The sequence below is a fragment of the Camelus dromedarius genome, chromosome 30 (assembly GCF_036321535.1).
Source record: "Camelus dromedarius isolate mCamDro1 chromosome 30, mCamDro1.pat, whole genome shotgun sequence".
Taxonomy (NCBI): domain Eukaryota; kingdom Metazoa; phylum Chordata; class Mammalia; order Artiodactyla; family Camelidae; genus Camelus; species Camelus dromedarius.
In genome coordinates, this window is record NC_087465.1 from 6203068 (window position 1) to 6227455 (window position 24388).

Sequence of the window (24388 nt, forward strand, 5' to 3'; positions counted from 1 at the left end):
AATTTTCCTTCTAATTACAGTGCTGTCCAATAGGAACTTCTGTGATGATGGGAATGTTCTATATCTATGCTGTTCTATGCTGTTGCCACTAGCCGCTTGTGGCCATGTTGCACTTGAAAAGTGGCTCGTGTGGTGGAAGAACATGTTTGGATGTAGACAGCCATGGTGGCTAATGGCTGCCATGTTGGGTAGTGCAGCTCTAATAACTAACCAACTTAAGTGTTGTTTTCCTGTTGATCATATGACTCAATACAAAGAGATATAATTTTTAAAATGTGTATATATATGTGTAATCAACTACCCGAACCCCAAAGACGTATTGAAGTAAGGACTGGCTGAATGCATAGTTTAACAGTTGGTAAATAAGTAAATTGGTAAATCATGGAATTTCATAGCTGGATGAGACCTTAGTCTGTTGCAACCTCCTCACCTTGTGGACAAAGCAGGAGACCACTGGGAATATGTGCTTTTCCGAGGATCAAGGGTGAGATAAAGACAAAGGCAGGACTAGAACCAGGTCTCCCCAGCCTCATTCCAGGGCTGTGAACACTTGCATGTTGCCTCACACACCTAGAACTAAAGATGACATTTGCAACGTCATTCACACGAAACCCGTGAACATGCCACTGAGCAGTAGGTGCCCTGACTCTGCCCCCCCTTCCCACCTCCCTCCTCCCCAGCCGCCACTGCTGAGCCTTATCAAGATAGCCCACATGTGACGTGTGAAGAACACTTCTAACAAAAAGTGGCAAAGCTGCTGCCTAGCCACATGGTCTGTCTTCTGGTCCCAGGGGAGGAGAAGAACGAAATAATAAATCCTCTAGAGGATACAGACTCAAGGACACTAGAGAGCTTTCTCATAAATTGCCTCTCCATTACAATTTGAATATATACACGATGGAGAACTCTAAATAAGATGAGGGAGAGCCTAATTCATTTCATAAACATCGCTTTAAATCTCTTCGTGTACCTGAGCCATGAAATTAATTATGATGGTGATGAAGTGGAAAAAAAAAAGTTGTTTAAAACTATGATGAATATTACCAGAGCTACTTTCTTAACCAGTTTACTTTCCAAAGATGAGTAGAGAATTCCATGAATCTAGAGTCTTAAGAAAAGGAAGAAGATGGCAAACCAGAATAAATTGGGGAATTCAGCAGAAAATGTATGTGAGTCTCATCCTCGAGGATGTCTCTGTTCTTCTAAAACGACCAACACAGTGTAAGTCTGCTAGTGGGGCAAACGTTGGGAAAACCCATCCTCAAATGGAAGTTTGAAGTTGCAAAGATAAGTGATGACTTCTCAACAGGTTTGTGTGTGATGGAGCCTGGTACAGAGATATTCCAGTTTTTTTTTTCTCATGTGAATTTGGGGTCCTTGAAATGGTGTTTCTTACAACTTTTCTCCTGAGAGGCAAAGACCAAAACTTACATTTTATGCCACTTCACTTGAGTAAGAGCCCACTTTAGTGAAGTTCCAAATTCACTTACCGACATTGAATGTTTCTTTCTTCGTTTGCTCAAGGTCTTTTCTAAGTGGGACCTGAAGCCTATGGCCACTGACGAATCTCCTACGTGAATTAATTTCTGCTGACTGTAAACACGCGCGGGATCACAGTGACATCCCAAGCATTCTCTACAGCCTCAGGATGCCCAGAGGAGGGCGGCGCTTTGTCGATAACCTATACGCACATCAGTTATCACAGGCACTGCATAAATAATTAAGATGGGGGAGAAGCAACTGATATTTACCGAACATGTTCTATGTGCTGGGCATTTTTCATCCATTATCTCTTACAGTCCTTTGAGATGGACAGTATTACTGTCACCTTCACTGATGATGAAACTGAGGCAAAAAGAACTGAAGCAACTTGCCCCAGGGCAGCAAACAACCAAGTGACAGTCAGCATTTGAATTCAGATTTCTGTGACTCAGACCCTAAACTTCTAACCCTTCTATTAGTCTGCTATCTTTTGATGGAAAGAGTAGACAGGGACCAGACCGATGGTTAATAGGGCCCCATGCCTTGTGGCAGATTATTTCTGGTCTTGGCTCCACTCCGGCCCCATCCCCTAACTCTCCAGGGAGCAGGCGTAGCTGCGGAAAGTCGATAGGACTATTTGCCTTCAGTGACTTTCCCTCCTTGCTCCACGCTCCTTCCTTCCACCCCCATCCCCATCCCCTGCCTCTGTCCTCTGGTCTCAGTTTTTCTAGGTCCTCTGGCGTCCTCTCAGATCATATCACGTCTCCATCATGTCTGGGTTCAGTGTGTAAAGGGAATGCTAACTGAACCGTTTCTCCTTTAAGGTTATCGTAGGCCCTCTGAGGACACCACACCTTGACTTCCTGCGTGTCTTGGAGGTGGGCGTTGTTGCTACACTGTCCCCCCCACCCCGTGCAGAGCTCCCACAAAAGTGCTCCCTCGGTGAGGTCAGTAGCGGTCAGGGAGGAAACGCTGCTCTTAGCATCCACCATCACAGTGCTCTTGGGAAAGCCAAACCTTTGTGTTGCTGAACTCTTACCCTTTGAAGTATCTAGGAACTATTTTATTTTTTTCCAGTTTTACTGAGATATAATGGACACGTGGTACTGTGTAGGTATAAGGTGTACAGCATAAGGATTTGACTTACATACGTCATGAAAAGATCACAATAGGTTTGGCGAACATCCACCATCTCAGAGATACAACAGGAAAGAAATAGGAACAATGTGTATTTTTTCCTTGTGATGAGAACTCTTAGGATTTACTCTCTTAACAACTTTCATATATAACATACAGCAGGGTTAATTATATTAATCATGTTGCCCATTACACCCCTAGAACTTAAGTATCTTATAATTGGAAGTTTGGACCTTTGACTGCCTTCATCCAATTTCCCCCTCGCCTCCACCTCTGGTAACCACAGATCTGATCACTTTTCCTATGAATTTGTTTGTTCTCGAGGTACAACTGACCTCCAACACTATGTTAGTTCCTGTTACACAGCATGGTGCTTTGCTATTTCTATACATCTCAAACTGACCATCCCAATAAGTCTCGTGACCTTGTCACCACTCAGAGATAGTGTGTAACTGCTGACTGTATTCCCCACACTGTACATTTCATCCCTGCAACTCATTTATTTCGTAACTGAAAGTTTGTACCTCTTCATCTCTCTCACCTATTTCTCTCCTCCCTCCCTCTACCGCCCCCCCCAACTCTGGCAAACACCTGTTTGTTCCCTGCATCTCAAACTCTGTTTCTGTTTATTTATGTTTGTTTGTTTGTTTTTTAAGATTCCACATATAAGTGAAATCATACAGTATTTGTCTTTCTCTATCTGACTTATTTCACTTAGCATGATACTCTCCAGGTCCATCCATGTTGTCACAAATGGCAAGATTTCATTCTTTTTTATGGCTGAATAATATTATAATAATATATATATATACACACACACACATACATACACATACACACACGTACCTGTATGTATACCACATCATCTATCAATGGGCACTAAGTTTGCTTCCATATCTTGGCTGTTGTAAATAATGCTGCAGTGAACATAGGGGTTCAGATATCTTTTCAAATTAATGTTTTCCTTTTCTTCAGATAAATACCCAGGAGTGGAATTACTGGATTGTATGGTAGTTCTGTTTTTAATTTTTTGAGCAATCTGCATAGTGTTTCCCAAGGGCTACTTTAGAATTATCACAAAGTTTACTTTCTGAAACTGCCCCCTTTAGCTTTTGTCATATGCTGGAGAAAAGACAGTCCAAATGTCGAAGTATTTTCTGAACAGACTGACCGGGCAGCTGATATTTGGGTGCTGATCTGCATATTATGAGATTTGATGGTGGTATCTTCACTGGAACAGATGATAATATCACAGCTTAATTCCCACATGTGTATTTGCCTTAGTGAGTTTGGCAAGAAAGGTCAAAAAGGGAAAAAAAAAGTGGTGGCAGGCAGATTAAGCATGTCACAGTGCAGGCAGCGTTGGCTGTGTGCTCACTCAACAAGCTGCACCTCTCAGAGGCTGAGACGGGTGTCAGACGTCTGTCCTTCTCTCAGGGGGTCTCAGCTGCCATGTGCCTTTGTGGCCCAATCTCTGTCACTCTGGCATTTAAAGAGATGGATTCTCCACAAATGCCCACACAGAAACTCTAAGCAAGCAGTGACCGGTCCAGAAGTGAGGAGAATCCGGACGTATTGGACCTTGGAGAAATGCTCCCCAATGTGGCGGCTTCTTAAAGGATTTTCAAGGATCCTTTTGCAAATGTTTGACTTTGCCCTGAGAGTCACAGGCGGGACTCCACCAGATGATGAGGGGTGTGTCCTGATAATAATAGCTGTCACCTGTTAAGAAGCCACTGCATTCCAAGCTTCCTTCCTTCAGCAAGTATGGTGTTAGGTTTGTACAGTATATGCTAGAAAGAATGAGGGCTGGCCCTTCCAAGCTGAACCCAGCTACACCATTGTCCTCCGAGGAAAGTGCCGGGTCATGCACACCCCACAGGCCCCCACCACGGTGCCTCCTTCTGCATCAGAGAGGCCTAGAGGGAGGCCCTGCCCTTGTGACTCAGCCTTTCCCCTCTCCCCTTGCTCTGCTTCTCTCCGGGCTGACTTCACTTTGGGGCTGCTGGCAGTGTTAGCTTCATGACTGCAGCCAGAAGGACTTCTCTTTGCAGTTACGGTAACAGTTCTGGAAGCCAGTTCCATTGGCTTCACTGACCTGGTTTGGGCCCCAGGCCCATCTCTGTGCTGGTCTCTGCAGCCAGGTGGATATGATGCTCTGACGGGCCAGTCCTGGAGCTGGAGGCAGAGGGGGGTCAGTCTACTCCCTAAAAGGAAAGCCACGGAATTTGGCGTAGGGAGAAGAATGGGCGGGGAGGGCGGCTCCAAGGACAGTTCCCGCTGCTGCTGCCTGAAGAAAGGACAAGGGATGCTCACTGGCAGACACAGCCCAAGCCAGCCTCTCAGAGCCTCAAGTCACTACGTCTTCTCTCCCTCCTCCTCCCTGCTCCCTCCAGCCTCCTCCCTGCTCCCTCCAGACTCTAGTAACTCAAGGCTTTGTCTGCCTCCCAACTTCCACACCTTCGTGCCCCCTGCTTGCCTTCTTCTCTGATTCTCTTTCCACCTGTGCTCACTCCACTGTTGTCATATCTTTTTTAACATCTCACACTGCAGTGCCCTGAAAGTTATCTGCTTGGGTTTGTTAGCATCTAGCACAAAGCGTCCGGCAGGACACCTCATAGCCACCAACCAGCCTACAGATTGTCTCCTTCAGGTCAGACCCCTTTCCCTGGGATTATCAACCAGAAGAAGAGAGCTGTGCTGTGTACAGATCAAAGGGGCTGTGTGGAAGGTACAATCAGTGTCTGCTTTGCTCATGGAGCGCAGCAACCAGAGCTTCATGGCCTCAGGAGTACATTCAATATTTTTCAAAAGGATCAGTCCCCATTATTTCTAGTATATGCCATATAAACCTAAAACAGCACTGGCTGAAAGAAAGATCTTTGTAGAGACAGTTTTATGTGTGTTTTTTTTTTTTTTTTTTTGAAACTCTAGGTGATACCACTGGTGGGTATATGACTAGATGGAAACTGGAAACCTACCATCTCAATGACTAAAGGAAAATGGGTTTGAGAAGAAAAGGTGAAAGGGTTTGAGAGAGGCTAAAAGGTGACCACGTGATGTTTTTAGGAAAATAGAGGTTAAAAAGACATTGCTCAGCTATTCCACATGCACACGGAGTGCAGAGCTTGGCGGGTGGGTTTCCAGAGCAGTAGGAAACATCCTTGTTAAACCACAGATGGCAGTCCTGAGAAAAGCCTCTAAAAGCTTCTAAGAGCATGTTCTTAGATGAATTGATGGAGTCAGGGAGTTTAAAATTTAGAGTTTTGTCATTTGAATTCTAAAATAAAATAGAAATAGGAAGCCCAATACTTCTTTGATTTTATTTTAGTAAAAGAGACTTTGTTGAATCTAGCATTCTGTCTCCCTCCCACCCCACTGTGATTACTAGTGGGCCAGAGGTGGGTGGGGGGCACAAACACAGAATTTAAGGAGGCCCTCCCTCTCCTGCTCAGGTTCCAGCCCTGCATTTGCCTGACAGCGAGTGCCTCCTTAAATTTTGTGTCCTGGGCTCCTGCCTCTCTTGCCGAAGGAGTGCTGGCCTTCTTCTGGAAGTATGGTGGTTTCATTTTCCTGAAAGCAAAACTTATTGGCAGTTTATATAAGATCAATCACTTTATCCTGCTCTTTCTGACCCAGGTTAGTGGACTCAAACTAAAAATGAAAAATTCTGTTTCTAATTGTATGAGAAAGAGAAGGTAAAAATGCAGATTTTCCTCCATAAAAAAAAATCTTGATTTCACGTTAGCTCGCTTTCTTAAAAAATCCCTGAGGACCATCAAAACACCTCCTCTCCTGGCTGGATCCGTCCCCAGGGCTGCCAGGTGGCCGCTCGGAGCATTTTCACTTCGGCAATCTGTTTCCTGTAGTCCAAGCACTTCTCCAGACATCTCATGTTCGCCTGTCTTATTAATAATTGGCTGCAACCTTTTCAATTTTCCCCTCTAATAGGCTCACAGAGTTGTGTTACTTATCACTTTATGAGCTCAGTTCTTCTAGATTTTTACATTATTCCTCTAATGCCTTCAGGTAAATTGAAGGATCACCTGAGTAACTCGATGCTGATGAGGGAGGCTTTGAGGCAAGCACCAACATCTGGGGCCGGGATGTTCTCTGGAAACCTGGCCTAATTGTCTCCAACTTGCTCAACGTAATCGCATCACGTGTGGCTCTCCTCTAGCAGTGAAAAAAGTCCTGCGAACCGATAAGTGTTTCCTCTGAAATCAGTGAGACTGCATTAGCCCTCATTTTCTCACTGAATGACACTGTTCATTCATTCACTCACTCATTCATCCATTCATTCATTCATCCTTCCAATTGGTAAGAGGATTTACTTTCTACCTCATAATAGTAAAAGTGGAAATTTCTTTTCATTTTCTTGGAAAATATTCCTGGCTTCTTGCCCCACTAGAAATAGTTATGTCCATTTAGGAAGATTCTTCTTCATTTATTCCTGGAGGGAAAATCCCTAGAAACTCTGACTTTGGGGTGTCTATTTTCAAGACTGTTGAAAAAGAACTGCTTTTTGATGAATGTTATGAATCAGGTGAAAATATCTGATGTCGGTGTGCCAACTCGGGGGTGAAGGGTTGTGAGGAGATAAGCATTTTCTGTTTCAGGGGCTCCCAGTGCCCTGGGGTTTTGCTTTGGTTGGAAAGACGCTGGACCTTTCACCTAGGCGGCTAGTTGGCCGGGCAGGCTGGTTTCCCAGGGAGCATGGCCCTGGTGAGTCCCCAGTCTGGCTGCGGGGTTCTCGGGGCAAGAAATGAATAGTTAGGTCACTCGGAAGTGGTTGGCTCAGAACTGTCTCTTACTTAACCAAAAACCCACGAGAAACTGACATGTCAACCGTAAGTCCAGTTAATTCATACTTAATGCAGAATATATATGCCAGCCACATGGTCGAGGATCCGTGCAACACGAGGCGGCAGACGTCTGTCCTTCTGGCCTCCATCTCTGATGCAGGGAGGTCAATCCCAGAGCGCATAATAACATTACTCATTCTAAGTAGGAGGTCAAGTCATCCCTTCCCCACTTCCCCCAGCAATACTGGGGAGAGAATGACAGTTTCTGGGTCAAAGTCCCTTTTTAAAAGTCCCCAACTCAGTAAGTCTTCCTTGAGGTTGGTTCCCTTCATTCACTCGCTGTGATCGGCCTGAGCTCTTCTTTGCTGACTTGGTATTACCTTCCTGAGAACGTGTTGCTCATGACTCCGTAAGATGGGGGTTCTCGACTTTCTGTAAGCTGCACTTTCACAGACGTCCCTGGGAGCCCATCACCTCCTCAGACAGCTGATGTCACCCCATACACCACGGTTTCCCCCGTGTCCCTGGGGGCCTTCCTGAAGGGCTGAATCAGACCCAAGTAGCCTTCACATCCAGACAATCTTTACAACTGCACAAGAGAGAAGAAACCATTGATGAAACCAGAGCAAACTGAAGGTTCACTTTGTCTGCTGAACTTTAACATTAGTTACATATAACAGCAAATACGTGTTACGTAGAAGCGCAGGATTGGAAAACTCCATCCCCAGCATGCACACGCTCACACACACCCTTTGACATATGAAAGACTAAGTGGACCAGTGAAAATAAAACTGTATACTAACAAACACCAAGTGCGTATAATCTCTCCTGCTTGTTATTTTCATAATTAAGTTTGGATGTTACAAAATTCTCCTAAAAAAATCTCAGTTTGGTCTGAATATTTGTATTTAAAAACCCATCCAATGGAAAGTTAGGTGATGTCTCATATACGCGCTAAATGCCATGCTGAAAATGCGTATCAGTGCCGGTCTGTGTGGGTAGGCTTTTCTTGTTAACACCCTGGCACAGGCGGAGGTGACTGATACTAAGACCAGCTCTAGGTAGTTTCTCTGCAGCCCACCTTCCCATCCCCTCCCCCTGCAAGCGTAAGTCGGCTTTCTTTCACAAACATGAAGAGTCAAAGTAAAAACAGCAGCATCAGTTAGTCAGAATGCTCTCCTCACTGGAAAACCACCATTGGAGGGGCCAGGAAATGACAATTTTCAGCCTCCTGTGGTACGTGAATTATAAACCAAACACAGTGTCATGTGAAACCAGGGAAACTCATGTATTTCAGGAAAATCTCCCCCTCCCCCTGGGCTCGTTGTGTTTTGTTCCATGTGAATAGAATTCCTGTATTTTCCTACAGAGCGGCGATGGTTCCTGCCGGAAGGAAACAGAAAACTTCAGTCCTCTGAAGGGGAGCCACTGCATGTGCAGCGGCCAGCCTTTGCGGGAACTCTGCTCACTTCCTTGGTAGGATGTGCGTGCGGGTTTATCTCAGCTGTGAAAGCAACAAAAAGATAAGACCAACGACTTTTTCCTCATTACAAAAAAAGCTGTTTGCTCACTGTCTGGAGAAAGAGCAAATCCCTAATTTTGAAGGGACTCCAGCAATTTAAGGATAAAAACAGCCCCTCCTCTTTTTGAATTTTGCCGTTCTCCTGCGTGAGGGCTTCTTATGGTTTATTCAAAGATTCAGAAGTACAGCCATCCCTCGGTAGCCAAGGGGAATTGTCCCAGGGTATCTGAGGATGCTCAAGTCCCTTATATAAAATGGCGAAGTATTTGCATATATAACCTATGCACATCCTCCCTTACATTTTAAATCATCTCTAGATGAGTTATAATACCTAATACAGTGTAAATGCTATGTAAATAGTTGCCTGCATGGAAGAAATTCAAGTTCTGCTCTTTGGAACTTTCTGGAACTCTTCTTTTCCCCCAAGTACTTTTGATTTGAGGGTGGTTGAATCTGAGGACTTAGAACCTGTGCCTAGGGAGGGCCAACTGTACTATATGAATAGGTCACTGGGTTTGTGGTTACATTTGGCTCCTACTATTGTGAGATAAAACCACGTTTGGCTGGTTTCCTTAGGTAAGAGCAGAAATGACTGGATGGAATGCCCGTCAACCCGTGCTATTTGAAGAGACATAGTCTGAATTCTCACATACTTTGAAACCTTTAAAAGAAATCAGAAATAGTAGGAAACATTGCATCTGAAGCCACAGAATACTGTCAACCTCTGTGGCTGGAGTAAGTGGCCAAGATGATGTATTCATCTCTGATGTATTTTACCCCTTCTGTAAATTTAAGTGGTTCACGAGTTCCTTTTCTATAGAATCCAGTTTGGTCTTAACATTTCTTCCCGATCATGTGTGTTTGTCATTGTGGTTTTGGTTTCAATCCAGTGGTGGGATTTTAGGCAAGTTATTCACCACCCTTGTGCCTCAGTTTCTTCATTTATAAAGTGAGGGTTAAAATAGTATTCACCTGCGAGAGTGCTTCTGTATTGACTCGTTTAACAAATACCATTACGTGTCCCTGAAGCGCCAGGCATGGAGGATATAGCAGAGAGCCTCCCTGAATATGTATCCCTGTCCTGTTGGCTCTGATGGCTCAGGGACAGAAATGAGCAAGTAAGCAACCAAAAAATAAGCAATTTTACATGATGTTAAGTGTTATGAAGGAAAAATAGGGTGATCTGATTGGCTTGAAGGAAGGTCTCCATGAGGTGGAGACACTTAAATTGAAGAATGGAAAAAATTAGCCCAGCAAACGCTCGAGATTCCAGGCAGAGGGAAAGGCATGTGCAAAGGCCCTGAGGTGCAAATGTCTTTGAAAGCTGAAGAAGCAGAGTATCAGTCTCTTGGTTGGAGAAAAGTGGTGTGGGCTGCAGGAGTAAATAGGCAATAGACAGGCCCAGATGGTGCTTGCTTGTGGGCCAAGGGAAGCAGTTGAAGCCAGTTCCTGAGCACTTTGGGAAGCCACTGGAGGGCTTCACTTAAGAGCAGCACTTGACCTCATTTACGTTTTAAAAAAGAGCTCTCTGGCTACTGTGTTGGGAGGAGACTGGGGAAGAGGTAAAAGCCAGGGCTTTCTTTGCACGGATTAAGTGAGATAATGAATGTTTAGCATTTGTGCAATACTTGACTCACAGTAACTGCCCTGTTTATGTGAGTGATGCCATTAGTAATTATTATCAGTACTAATAGCAATTATGTTTTGGTTTGGCATCATAATCTGGTGGTTCAGCATGTACACCTGAAATGAAATGTCCTCCCTGACTGCAGGCATTACAGTGTCAAAAAAAAATTAGGTCAGGAGTCAGGCAGTGGGTTTATCGGCCTAGATGGGGCTCAAACGTAAAGCCAAGTTTGATTTCTAAGCAGTTTATTATTGTCCACATAGTTAGTCTCACGTGTTGAGGGCAAACTTTTTATGAAGCAAAACCATTTTTTTCGCTAATTAAATTAGTATACCAATCTCTCAAAGAAGGTGCTTCTTGAAAACTCTTTAGTTTCCAGAAACCCGTAAGATTTACTTCTGTGAGATTTACTTCTGACCCGAATGAGGATTTGTGTGCTTGGAGAACTAGCATTTTTGTACCAGATCTCAAGCTTTGGGAAAGGGTGTTGGCTGTAGAAAATCAGAATATATGTTCTCCATTCCCCTTGCTCTCTGGTGAGCTTTTAGCACCTACTGCTGTTTCAGCCTCTAGGCAGTGGGGCAGAACTATGCTGAGTAACTGTGTGTGCCTTCCCGGGCCTCTCTAAGCCTCAGTTTCCTCATCCGTGAAATGGCTGTGATAATAGTGTCCTCCTTTTAAGGCTGTGAAGATTGAGGGAGAGAATTCTTTAAAGTGCTTCCACAGTGTCGGACAGGTAAAAAGAGCTCACCGATGAACTCCCAAAGTGATTACTGTTGTTTGAAGACCAAAGTCCCCCATCTCCTTTATTTGACCTATTCAATTGCAGATGAAAAGGATAGTTCTGGGATTCCAGGTTATCAGAAAATTTTGGTGTGATGACCTTTGACATTTTATCTCTGACCCTAATTTGACCTTTGAGCTAGGATGAGACCTGGAAAAGGGCCCCAGGGAACTGGTTCCAGCTGTCGAATCTAGAGTCAGAGACTGGCAGCTTTGTTAGAGGCGGTGGCCTCCAAACGCTGCTGGAAATTACACGTGTAACCTGGGAGTTTGATAAGCCGAGGGGTCTGGGGCTTCAAGCCCTCCTGTCCTCGGCTGTTCTAACTAGCAGTCATTATCTCTGTAATGCTCTGATGCTAAATGATGGCGCTGCTAATGCACGCGGCATCCCAGGCACAGGTGCCAGCTGTTCCTCCGCCGGGCAGCTGACCGCCTGTGTGCTCGCAGGCGCGCTCCCGGGGCCCAGCCCCCGCCCGCACGAGCCAAACAAAGCCAGCCCCGGCCTTCCACCGCCCACCCGCCCTTCCCCCGCGGTCTGAAGGAGGCCCTCGGCCCTCCTCCCAGCCCTCTCCCCTCCTCCGCCCCTCCCTCGCTCTTCCCCTCGCTGCCCTCCCTCCCACTGGTGGTTTCTTCCTGCCACAGAAATCCAGGAAACCACCCCCCACATTTCCTCTGCCCACAATTTTCTCCAGGGCCCAACTCACACACAATTCAGCCTGGTTTGGAGTTCCCTTTTCCCCACCCCACGAGAAACCCCAACTCTGCCCTTCATTTCTAAGAGTAGGGGCTTGCTAGAGAAGGCTGCTTATTTTTGAGTCTCATGATTGACCTTTCATCATCATCGTTATCATCATCATCATCATCATCAAAAAAAAAAAAAAAAACAAACAACAAAGCCACACATTGAAGACACATCACCGAAGAACAAATGTGAGGCTTTTCACACACACACACACACAGTCACACACACACACAGCCCCTTTACGCTCCGGTCAGTAGGGCAGCCTTCCGCAGAAAACATCTGCAGGATGAGTCGTTTTCGGGAACTTTCATCTCCTGATTCATTGTGTCTGCAGTGCGGGTAACCGAGCTGAAAGCGGGGAACAGCAGGCCAATTTGGCACATAAACAGATTTAAATATGAACCGAGGGGTTTGCCCACCTTATGATGAGTGGTTGACTTGCTGCCAAAAAGCAAAACAAAAACAAAACAATAGGTGGGGTTGGTGAGGGTTGGGGGACAGGAGTTGCAGTTTCTCAACAGGGCGGAGGCTCCTTTAATCCTGACAGCTCGAAGGATGCTGGGGGTCACGGCACAGCTGCTGGGCCGGAAAGACAAAGGGCGAGGTGGGGCTCCCGCGGCCTGGCCGCGGGGAGCTGGGCACGGCGCGGGGCCGAGGGGTCGGGGCTCCGCGCCCCCAGCCGCCTCTGACCTTGACTTCGTCCTCGCGGCTGGCGCGGGAGGAAAGCCTGTCCAGATGGGCGTCCCGCGTGTGTCGCCTCCCTCCCGCCCCCGCGCCCTGGCGCAGATGTCGCCGGCCGTTCCGGGCCTCACCGCGCCGCCCACGGAGGCCGCGGCCCCAGCGCCCCGACCCCTGCCCCGCGCGCCCCTGGCTGGGCCCGCGCTGCGTGCTCAGCTAGGGTCCCCTCGGACAAAGGCGAGCCTGTGCTGGGCCGGCTCGGGGGCGCCGTCCCCGCAGGTCTCGCCGCGCCCGGCCCCGAGCCATCCCGGGGGTCGTGGACCCTCCGCTCCTCGGAGCATCGGAGGCCCTGGCGACCTGCGCGCCCGGACCACGATGTCACCTGCGCCTGGCAAGTCCATGGAGACGGCTCGCACAGTGACAGGTCGGAGGCGGCCCGAGGGATCCATAATTTATGATGTTGTTCTTACCAATCCGGTTTGGGATTTCACAAGCGTTGCCAGTTTTCTTTCCCATTTGTTGCTTCAGTCTGTCCTTTCGGAGAAAACGCCTCTTCCCCTCCCCGAGACAGTAGCAGTTACCTTATTGACTCAGTGTGATAAGAAAGAAAAAAGGGGGTTTCTACCTGAGGGATTGCTCAGGAGGGTGAAGGGAACACAGGTAAAGGGGCGGGTCTGAAAGAGATGCGTCCACTGTGTACCTGTGGCTACTTTTACCCCAACTATGTAGGAAAAAACTCTTACTTCCAGAGAGCTGGTGTTGGGGGTTGTGCTCATAGGCAGTGAGGACAGACAGGACTGTCCCTACAATCATCTTCCTCATTTATCATTAAACCTCTTGGCCCTGAGTATTTTTTTTTTTAGCCCTGCAGGCCTGCCAAGAATGATGACAAGGTGGCAGGAAAGGAAGGGGTTAATTACTCTCCCCTGTAGCCCAGCCTGAGGATCCCGGCCTCCCCGCCCCCTGCCCCAGGCCAGCATTGCGTCAGAGCAACCTCAGGTGTTTCTAACTTAGGGCTCACTGAGGGACCCTTTGGCAAAGGATGCTTCTGTCCTGAAAATTCCTTAAATTGCTGTAGTGATTGGGGAAAGATTTATGGATTTTATCAAGTTTTAGTGCAATAAATCAGTAAGTGATAGGAACAGCAAAGGACCCAGCTAAGTTGGGGGGAGTTTTTTTTCTTGTTTCCTTTCCTTTTTCTTTTTTTTCTTGGAAAAAAGATGTATTGAAGGCTCCTTCTTTTTCTCTTTTGGACTCAATGTTGCTAAGGGGACTTGGGACCAGAACACGACCATGGCAAATGCTTTTGCTGAGGCTGGAGCTTGCAAAGACTTGAGGAAGAGGGGATCTGAGGGGTCAGATCTATCCATCCAGATTGCTCCAAGTGCCCAGAGACCCCAAGCCCAGGGCTGCTCCCATTTCTCCTGTGGCTGAGGAGGAACCAGGCCTGGGAGGGTCCACGAGCTTGAGAGCCAGCGGCCCCTGCAGATGGCTGGGTCATTTTGTGGTTTACAAACGACCAAGTCAGGTTGAAGCCACAGTCACTGTGGTTACAGGCAACCGTGATTAGTCACACAGTGAGTGACCCAGTTAGATCACACCCTCTTTTAAAAGGACATTATTCAACACCTTGCTAGCTTGATTTCAGAGGCAGTCCATGGAACAAGGGGGGATGAAGACAGCGAGGAAATGGGGACTGAAACCAAGGGTGGAGGTTCATGTAGGCCAGGAGTGGGTTTTCTGAAAAGGAGCAGATCTGGGCTGTGGCTTTTGAGGCAGGTAGGATTTGAACTTTGACAAGAGATGGCTTCCCTGCGTTCGGGTATGGCCTTCTCTGAAGGGAGGTAGGGAAAGAAAGAAATTGTCTCCGAGTTACCTCCTGAGCGTTGGCTTGGCCTGTACGTTCGGGGCCATCTGTAAGATGAAGGTGGGGAGACAGGAAGAGGAAAAAAAGCCCTACGTATGGAGGCTTGTGTGGGTTTTTACTTTTTAAAAATAGCGTTTCTTTTTACCGCAGCGGCATAGGGACTTGTAAACACGACTCCCCGGCAACAGTAAACAAATTAGTCCAGGTTCTTTCATCTGGAAAGGAGGTGGAGCAAGTGTCTCTCTGTCTCTGTCTCTCTCTCTCTTTTTTTTTTTTTTGGCAAAGGGAAAATGCAAAACAAAAACTCCCCCCCTCTTAAAGGCTTCTTTGCTGGTGAGTGTTTGTCCAGGAACAAACAGCCTTTTATTCGAATGGTCTCCAAAAGTTCATAAGCAAAAAAAAAAGTGTCCAATGTCTGGTTACCCACAATACAGCCTCTGGCTGCATAGTGAAGCTTTTCTGTCCTGGATTTGTGATCTGCTATCGGAGTCCTTTAATTTCCCCGAACAGAGGGCTCTTTGGGAGAAGAAAGCTTGGGGGTGGGGAGGAACATTGGAATCAGTTTCCCCCCATCCCTTTGCTGTTTTCTTCCAGTCAGCAAGTAGTCCCCGAATTCTTCTGATCTTTCCCAGCATCTTAGCAAGGTGAGGGCCAGGGAAGGGTTAAACTGGGCCGCGAACAGGTTTCCCTGCTGGCCTATCTGACTGGGTGGAGCAGCTGGTCAGGCACCACCTAGGAACTCTTCATAAAAAGGAGCCGCCCTACTCCTGGTGCCCTTCATCTCCTTTGGAGATTTTCCTTTTACAGCGTGTTTTATACCATCTTCAGTGATGACCGTCTTTTTAAAGTCATGGGCTCCCTTTAACTGATGGGAGTTTACAGTTGTTCCCAACATTCCAAATATAGTATCTGGTGAGATGAAACAGGCAAACGAGGAGGGAGAGGATGGCTGACCATTTTTGAGGGCTGGGCAGAAATAAGTATTTGCAGCTCAATTTTGATTGCTTGGGAACAAATCATTTGTAATGTTCGGTCGCTTGTAGTGGGTGGAAGCTTCAGTTCAGATAAATTCAGTTTAATAGACTTATTGTGCAGCCTCAGTCACAGCCAGGTAAACACCAGGTGCCAAGGATACAGGAGAAGAAGACACCCCTCGACCGTGCTTACATTCCGTAGGAGAGGGAGAGCTAAAAGGTCATTTTTAAGATGACTTTTGGAAACACATAAATCCACTATCCTCTAATTACAACTTCAGTTTTATGCTATAAACACAGATTTTTAAAAGTATTTTGTATATTTTCATATTTTTTATATTTTTTAAAGTATTCTTTACATATTTTGTACAGTTTTGGCAATACTTTGAGAAATACCTTGGAGTATTTTTGAATGGTTCATTACTATGTTTTCGTACTTAGCATTTGTTGCAGTTTGTGACATAAATATGCTTTCATTTTTCATGCATAAAGGTTTATGGCATATGTTTTTGTGGTCTGTATTCTTTAAAATTATAAATTGGCCTTAAAAGATCTACTTACTGCTATTCAACATGAATTCAATCTTTTTTGATAATTAAAAAATTAATAAAATAAAATGACTTTTGGATAGGGGTGAGAGCTTTTGAAAATAATAGCCCAGGATAGAGAGAAGGCCTCTCTGAAGAGCTATTTGAGCTGAGATCAAGAAACGAAAGGGAGGCTGCCATGGTACCACTTGGAAAGAGTGGTCCAGGCAAGGAGACTCAGGGAGGCTGAGAGGAGCTGCTTGAGCTGCAGAGACAGAGGGAAGGACCAGGTCTCAGGGTTGGGGAGAAACTGGGTGGAGGGGAGGCTCAAGATTCCTTCACTTGCCAGAGTCACGATGTGCACAACTCCAGGGGGTGCTGTCATAACCTACAGGCTGCCTGCAACTGGCATCTGCCCTGATTCACTTCCACCTGCAAACCAGCAAAACGGCTATGAGGGCACTGGTTGCCCTTTTTATCTGCGAATTTGCTTTGCCTTGACTTGAAAGTCGGCAACACTGATGGAGAGCGGAAGACACGGCTACCGTAGAGCAAGACCAGGGTGTCACAGTTGGGGGAGGGGAGGGTATAGCGGGTGTGTCTTGTGGCTTGGTCTCCATCGTTCCGAGGGGAGAGACCCATGAGCCTTGGACCAGGACCAGTATTTCCCCGTGGGAGAGATTCGGGGCCCCGGAAGTAACCCCCTCAGACCTGGGCGTGGGCCTCTCTTCTCCTGGGAGCCCGGGCATCCCGCGCCCCAGGCCTGCTTCAGATTTCTTCCAGGAGCCGGTGGTGCCCCTCCCTCCCTCTCTCTGGTGGTCTATGTCAGCTTCCAAGGGCGGATCCGGCTCTTTTCTCCTGTAAAAGCACCAGGTCACCTCTGAGTTCCCCGGGAAAAGAGCCCATCTCGCTCCTTCCTTTCCTGCTTGTCTCATTCCTAAATTTAAGTTTTTGATGGGCGGGCAAGGGTTTTCCAATTCCTGGGTAGACTGCGGAGGAGAGGAAGAAATAAAGGAATATTCCAGAAGGCAGCAGGAAGATAGGGACGAGGTGGGGAGTGGGGCAGCTCCTCTGACTTACCCCTAGGCCTCTAAGTTTGAGAAAGAGAATTGTTTTCAGCAAACTCCCACCTACAATTGCCTTTCTTTTTTTCCCGTCACCTCCCTCCCCCCTCCCCCAGCAGCTTGGGCCTGGTTTCTAAACTGGTTGGTCTGCCCACACCCCGTTCTTCTCAGGGCCTCCACCGCCCACCTGGGTTGAGGGGCCGTGTGCAGCCAGGGCTCTGGGTGGTGGATGAACAGTTCAGCTCTACTGCCAGCTCTCACTGGCTCCTTGGCCGTCGCAAAGCACCCGCGGTGGCAACCCTCTAGCTGTGCTTCCTTTGCTCACACCCGGACAGAGCAGTGGAACAGAAGCAGGGCCACCGTCTCAAGGCCGGGGCCCTTTCTCAGACCTCTCTGACTCCCTCCCTGTCCTTGCCTCACTTACTCACAAGAGTATCTAGACTTCCTGTCTCTTTCAACTTCCATTCTCATCCAGAATAGAAACTTTGGTTTTGTTCTGTCGAGTGACCTAGGGTCACAGAATGCTGGGATGTCCTTCAGTCCATCTTTCCCTTCCTCTTCCAGGATCCAGCTCTGGGTTCCGAGACGATGGGTTTGAACCCTAGCCTTGCCTTTACTGTCCACAGGAACTTGATGAGTTACAGGATTTCTCAGAGATTCAGCTCATTTGTGAAATGAGGATAATAACAGCCCCCCTCCCATAGAGTTGCTTCGAGAATTGAATGAGGTCCTTGAAGAAGGCTTCCTCAAAGGTGCTGAGCCCAAGGCCAGGGCTCAAGTACGTGATCAGCATTTAATGTTGCAAACCAACTCCTGAAACTCTCTCCTTCCCTGGCTTTGTCACCTCGCACTGTGTTCTGAATGCTTCTGGTCTTGGCCTTCTTTGTCTATTTGACGTTCTTCTCCCAGTCTTCTCTGGTCTTCCTGATGGAACTGAGTGAGTACCTGTTGACCCTGTAATGGGCTCACACTGGAGAGTCTCCCTCATCCATCCTGCAACTACTGGCCCTACATGGGTTGCCTCCAAATTGTCATCCTCAGTCCTTGCATCTCTGCAGATGACTTCCTGAGACTCTAAGTTCCACTTGGACTTCTCGTGGCATCACAAACCCAATCTGTCTAAAACCTAAATTATCATCTTCCCTCTCAGTCAGAAATCCTCTCCCAACCTCCACTCTCAGAACCACACTGGTTCCACCTCCTCCGGAACACCCTTCCTCCCGGCCACGGTCTCTTTCCCTGAGACTCCAGGTCTGAAGCATCTTCACTTGCACTATCTCCCTTTGAGAATCTCTCTTATTTCCTTTCCAAGACCACCACACACATCCAGCTCCTGGGCACTTTGTTCCTGTGATGGTCTAGTCACTACCTGCCTGCCCCCAAGCTCCGAGCTCTCCTCCCTGATCCGTCCAGCCATAGACTGACTGGTCCCAAGGCAGCCCGTGGGAGGGAGAGAACACGCTGGTCTCTTACATCAGCCATCTCTGTGCAGGGACTTCGTTTCCTCATCTGAATGATATGCACCTGCAAGTGTGTAATGAAGATTTCTTCGGCTAATGTCCACCCTGTTTGATGTTTAGGAAGAGAGACATCTGGAAAGGGCTGTGAGGTTGATTTGCATGAAGATCCAAGAGGGTCTTGGGTAAGAACTCGCCATAAGGGGAGAGAGAATCCAAGTGTGATCAGAGTAATGAGACTATAAGCTACAGCCTGGTGCAAAAAGGGAAGAGAAATTTCAGGTGTGCTAACATCAGTGAGAGTAAATACTAGGATTAATGTTGCTCTCTGGCCTCATCTCCCACCTTCCCTTTCAGGACTTGTACCAGATCCTTAGAAGGTGTTATAGCTTATAACAAAAATGAGCTGGTTCAGTAAAATACCTACCAGTATGTTGTTATGAACACAATACATGCCTTCCTCCAGTACTTCCTAAGCATGTGCTGTGGGCTCAGCATTGGGGATATGCCTGCCTGGACTTTCCCATCAGGCAGGGAAGACAGATTTTGCAAACAAGGAAGGACCATGAAGGTTGGTAAGTGCTCTGAGTGGTTCAGGACCGCATATTGGGGTTATTCAGCCTTAGGTTAGAGTCAGACAGGGCTTTGCAGAGGACATGGAATCTAAGCTGAGACGTGACAGGAGAGCAGGAGGTGGCCGGGCAGAGGGATAGTTCCACGCACAGGGCAACAGGGTGCTCAAAAGTCCCTCAGGCAGAAAAGCACTACATTTTTGAGGAACTGAAAGAGGTTCAACCTGGGCAGAGCATGGGCGGGATGCTGAGAGGCAGGACGGGAGAGGGTGCGCGGCCAGGGCATTGTAGACTGTGCTCGGGAGTTTTGATTTTACCCTAAAAGGCAAAGGAAAGGCACAAGAGGATTTTAAACGCTGGTGTGTGCGTGTGTGCAACAGCCAGACCTGAGCCTTAGAAGGGTGTGGGTATAGGAGGTTGCTGCAGGTACCAGATTCGAGGTGATGGCGCCTGGACGGGGGCAGGGCAGTGGACGGGCAGAGAAGTGGATGGATTTAAGCCATATTTGAGAGGGCTTGCGGTAGGCTGAATACGGGAGGCAAAGGAGGGGGGAGGGGAGGCTGACTCCTAGGTTTCTGACTTGGACAACTGGAGCGTGTTAGTGACACTGGCTGAGTCGGGGAACACGTGGGGAAATGGGGAAGGGACGTGGATGGGCTTGCTTGTGCGCATGTTGGTTTGAGGTTCCTGAGAGACAACCACATGGATGTGAACTTGGGGACACTGGTCACCACTGGGAAGGTCAGAGGAGAGTTGAGACGATCATTCAGATAATTTGTTTTTATCTCTGAGACCTTTTGGTTGTAAGGAAAGAAATGCAGTCAAGCCAGCTCAAATAAAATGTGGAATGGTTAGGAGCAGCGAGCTCCCCAGGCCTGCTGCTCGCGGGACAGCTGTGAGGATGGGCACCGGGCGGGGTGGCCCTGGTGCCTACGTTCTGCTCCACTTCCCCCTAGTGGACCAGCCTTCTCTGCTCCTCCGTGAGCCTCCGTCCTCCATGTCTTTGCTCTTGAGGGAGCTATCCCTGCTCCCTACCCCAGCAGACCAGCATCTGAGTTGAAAAGCTTATTATCATTATAATTCACCATAACTTATACATCTCTTTATTCAGATTCTTGAGGAGAGAGGATCTGACCGGCACTAAGAAGTTAATGGCATGGTGGCTTTGGATCAGGTGATCACCCTTGGTCCAAGCAGTGACAGTAATGTGTGTATGTGTCTCTGTGTATATGTGTATGTACGTCTGTGTGTATGTCTATGTGTGTATGTACATGTGTATATGTGTTTGTATATATATGTGTAAATGTATGTATGTATGTCTGTGTGTGCACGTGGGTGTGTGAATGTGAGGGGAGTGGTCAGGCCAGTGGAACTGGTGAGTGTGGAACTTTTGATGTTGATACATTGTTTATTTTCTTATGTAACCTATTAAATGTTGATTTTACTGCTACCATGTGTTCCTTGCAGCAGGAGGAAAGAGCCTGGGCAGACAGACAGTCTGAATGTCCCCTTTCCCGGTGCCAGCTTGGGTGGTGTGTATTCTCTCAGAGCCTCAGTTCCCTGCTCTGTAAAATCAGCAATCCTGTCTGCCTCCCCAGGAGAGGGGATGAAATGGGCTGACACTGTGGATGTTTGGCAGGCGGGAGGAAGCCTTCAGTGGCTGACTGTCCTTCCTTTATGCTTGTTCAAGTCACCCTTCCCCCAGAAGACATAACAGGACTTACATCATTTTTTTGTAGTGATCCTTATGCATGAATATAAACAAATGTTTATAAACAACCATATACTTTACTCCATTAAAAAGTAGTTATAAGCACTCAGTAACATTTTGGAAAATTGAGACCAAAAATAAAAATCATTTACCCATAATCCTGCCATCTAAATAAAAACACAGAAACATAAATTATGTTCAGAATGAAAACCATATTTTAAAAGCATTTAATTTTCATAAATCTAGAATATTGATTGACATCTCACTCTAATTTCCTGTTTTGTCCAGAACATCTCACAGAGAGGGCAGTGTTTAGTTAGAACTATATTATTTCTACCAAATTACAGATATATTCCAGGCAAGAGCTATGTCCACTCAACTGTACTTTGAGATGTTAGATTTAATGCAGGGCTAATGAGGCCAAGTCAGAGGTTTCATCCTCACAAGAGTCAATTAGCCTTACTAACTACTATGGCCACACATTTCACCCCAATCTTGGTTTCCCACCTTGCAAATGAATGGCAGGGGTCACCAGGGAGATTGAAAGAGGACATGGAGAGTTCAATGCAAATCCATTACCATTACTAGGCAGCCAACTCAAAGGCTTCTTTTTTGAACCATTAAGCGAACTTGGGGGGGAAATGCTAAATAGGCACAATTACAGTATTTCATGTTGAACAATTGTTGGATTCTAGAATGAAAGTTCCAGGTCCAGCTAGAACAAAACCAGCCCAGATCCATCTGTTTTCAAGGATGGTTAGTGAAAAAAAAAAAAACCTCTAGTTTCAAATGAAGTAAGGGTCAGCAGCTTCAAACAATGATGGAAACTAGAGAATTCCTTCAGCAGGTTCTCATTTTTAAATTAATACCAACCCACTGGTTGGAGTTAGAAATTCTGAGAGAAGTAAAATATAGTGAGTGATTATGCTATGATTTGAATGAACCTTGGAGAAGGTCCTGGAAAGTCCTTGTGAGAGGTTGGAGAGATTTGAAAATCTGCCCATTAACCTGTTTACCTGAGGTCATCTTCAAGCAGACACACAAATTTCAAGAATTCTGTCTGAGAAAGTTGCATTACGCTATTGGGGAAATTTCTCCAGTGACACTAAATATATGTCTCTGAACATCTGCATGGAGTTTTTAATCAGTCTTCCCTCTACCACAGTGCACTTTCTGTGCACTTAACCTGCTTTCTTTGCAAGATGATTTGTACACATACCCACCACTCACTGCACCTCCATGGAGAAGATGTAGACTGCTGAGAAATTCACGTGTGAGCTCTGGTGACCTCTTCCGCCCTGGTGGCAGGGCTTTGCACCATATTGATATTCCATCCCACCCTTTGTGCAGAGGGCAGGGATGTTAGTTCTCCTGTGCGATAGCTGGTCACCAGCACTCACACACCTGCACGTGGGTTTAGCCACACATTAGAGGAGAATGTATCATGCAAGTTTTTCTAGCATATGGATTTTTTACCCCCCCGCCCCAACGTCTTCTTTTCTCCTCTTTGCAAGACCAACCACACCATTTGAGCTCAGAACTCACGATGGAGGCTCAGTTAAGCTGCTGTTTGATACTGTTTTTGCTTGTTACCGCATCTCTGACATCGTGTCATCATTGATTTGTTCCTGATCAGACCAACCCGGAACAGAATCGGCTTCCTAGATGGGAATTTTTGTGGTCTGAAAGAGGAGATTTGTTTTAACAAACTATTATCTCTCCCAGGGAAGCAGACAAAGGCAATTTATGAATTTCTTCTTGGCGTTCTCCTGGGGGGCCCCTCTTGCTTTTCCTCCTGTCCTCCTGTCTCTTTCTCACGCTGCTTACAAACAAAACCCCCAAACAGTACTCACTGAACTCACAAACCATTCCCTGGGCCCCTGAATCAGACAGAACTTGTCATTCTGGCTGCCAGTTGAGTGGAGGATGTTGGGAAAAAATACTGTTGTGCAAGTTAAGGAAAGAGTGGGCTGTTCTGGGTTGGGATTCTCCTTTTCAGCTCTCCAGAGGCATCAATTAAGGACCAGAAATGTGAAGGTGTAGCGAATGAGCAGAATATTAGGGTTTTTTTTTTTTTTTAAGTGAAATTCCACTGTTTCCCAGGGATTTTGACATGAAGCTTTACATATTTTTCATGTCAGCTCTATTCCGGGCACCTTTGTTTTCCAGCCTGCATGCCTGCCTCTTCTTAACAGCTGGACACATCACCATTCCATTTTTCTATTGGTTGTGACTGAAGTAGCTTGAGGTCAATTATTTCCCCAGCAATTGACAAAGAATCTTGACGAAGAGGAAAGTGACATTGTCCCTTGAACAACACTGCTCCCTCCTCCCCCGCCCTCCTGGTTGAGAGGCCCACAGACTCCTTTTGCAAGGAGCCCAGCAGGGCAGTGGCGGTGGGGTCTGTGCAAGTGCGTGAGTAACATATGGCAAGTGGAGAAAATATTTATATTCATCAGGAAAGAGCAGGAGAAGATCCAAAGAGGGTCATTCCACCGAGATTTCAAGCAGGAGACGTGATGTTCTGGCTTTGGTTTGATACCACAGAGAATGTAAAGAAAGTGTCGTGTTTTGTTTTGTTGCTTCCCTGCCACCCCTTCTCCTCTTAACAATCTGAATTGTTGGCGGTTTGAAAACGGGCCTATCCCTCCTCCTGAGCTCCACGAAAGTACCGCACTGGACCCTCCCGGGGCCCTGCTGCTAAGGTCCTCCCCTGCCCTGCTCTGCCCCAGGACCAGAATCCAAAGCCACTTTCTCTGGGCCTTGGGCCTTGGGCCTGTCGGAGTTTCTTCCCTTGATGTTTTGATTAGGAGGCCCGTAATAGAGCGCACCAAGTGGGCATTTGGGCAAACGGTTCCTGGGGGAAGACATAAATATTTAATCAGGGTTAGACTGCTCTCTGACGCGAAACCTCCAGTGTCTTCTCCAGGGCTTTCCAGCCGGTGTTTGGCACCGCTGCTTCCTAAGAAAGGTAAAGGGCCACCTTCCAGGCCCCCAGTGGAGAAAAACTCTCTTTGTCCGCAGCGCAACCTTCCAGAGGGTGGGAGGGAGCGGCTGCCGTCTGGGCGCCCCAGGGGCCGCGGCTCAGACGCGTCCATGCGCTCCCTGCCCTCGACGGACGCGCAGACCGATGGACACGCGTGCATTTTGCGGCGCCGCCCCTCCCGCGTCCAGCACCGCAGGGGCAACGTGCGGACTTGCATGGAGAGTGGGGGACAGCGAGGGGGTCAGTACCCATGTGGTCGTCGCAAGCTTACCCTCCTCCCTGAGCACGCAGGAAGGTGTGAAACAGGGCGCTTGGGGGACCCCCCGGGGGACACCCCCCCCCCCCCGCCGCGCCTCCCTCAAAGCGGCGAGCTCCAAGGCTCTGTTCTTTAAACTCTGGTTCGGTTTGAGAGCTTCTTACTCTCTACTCCCCCTCCAATTCCAGTTGCAGGCGG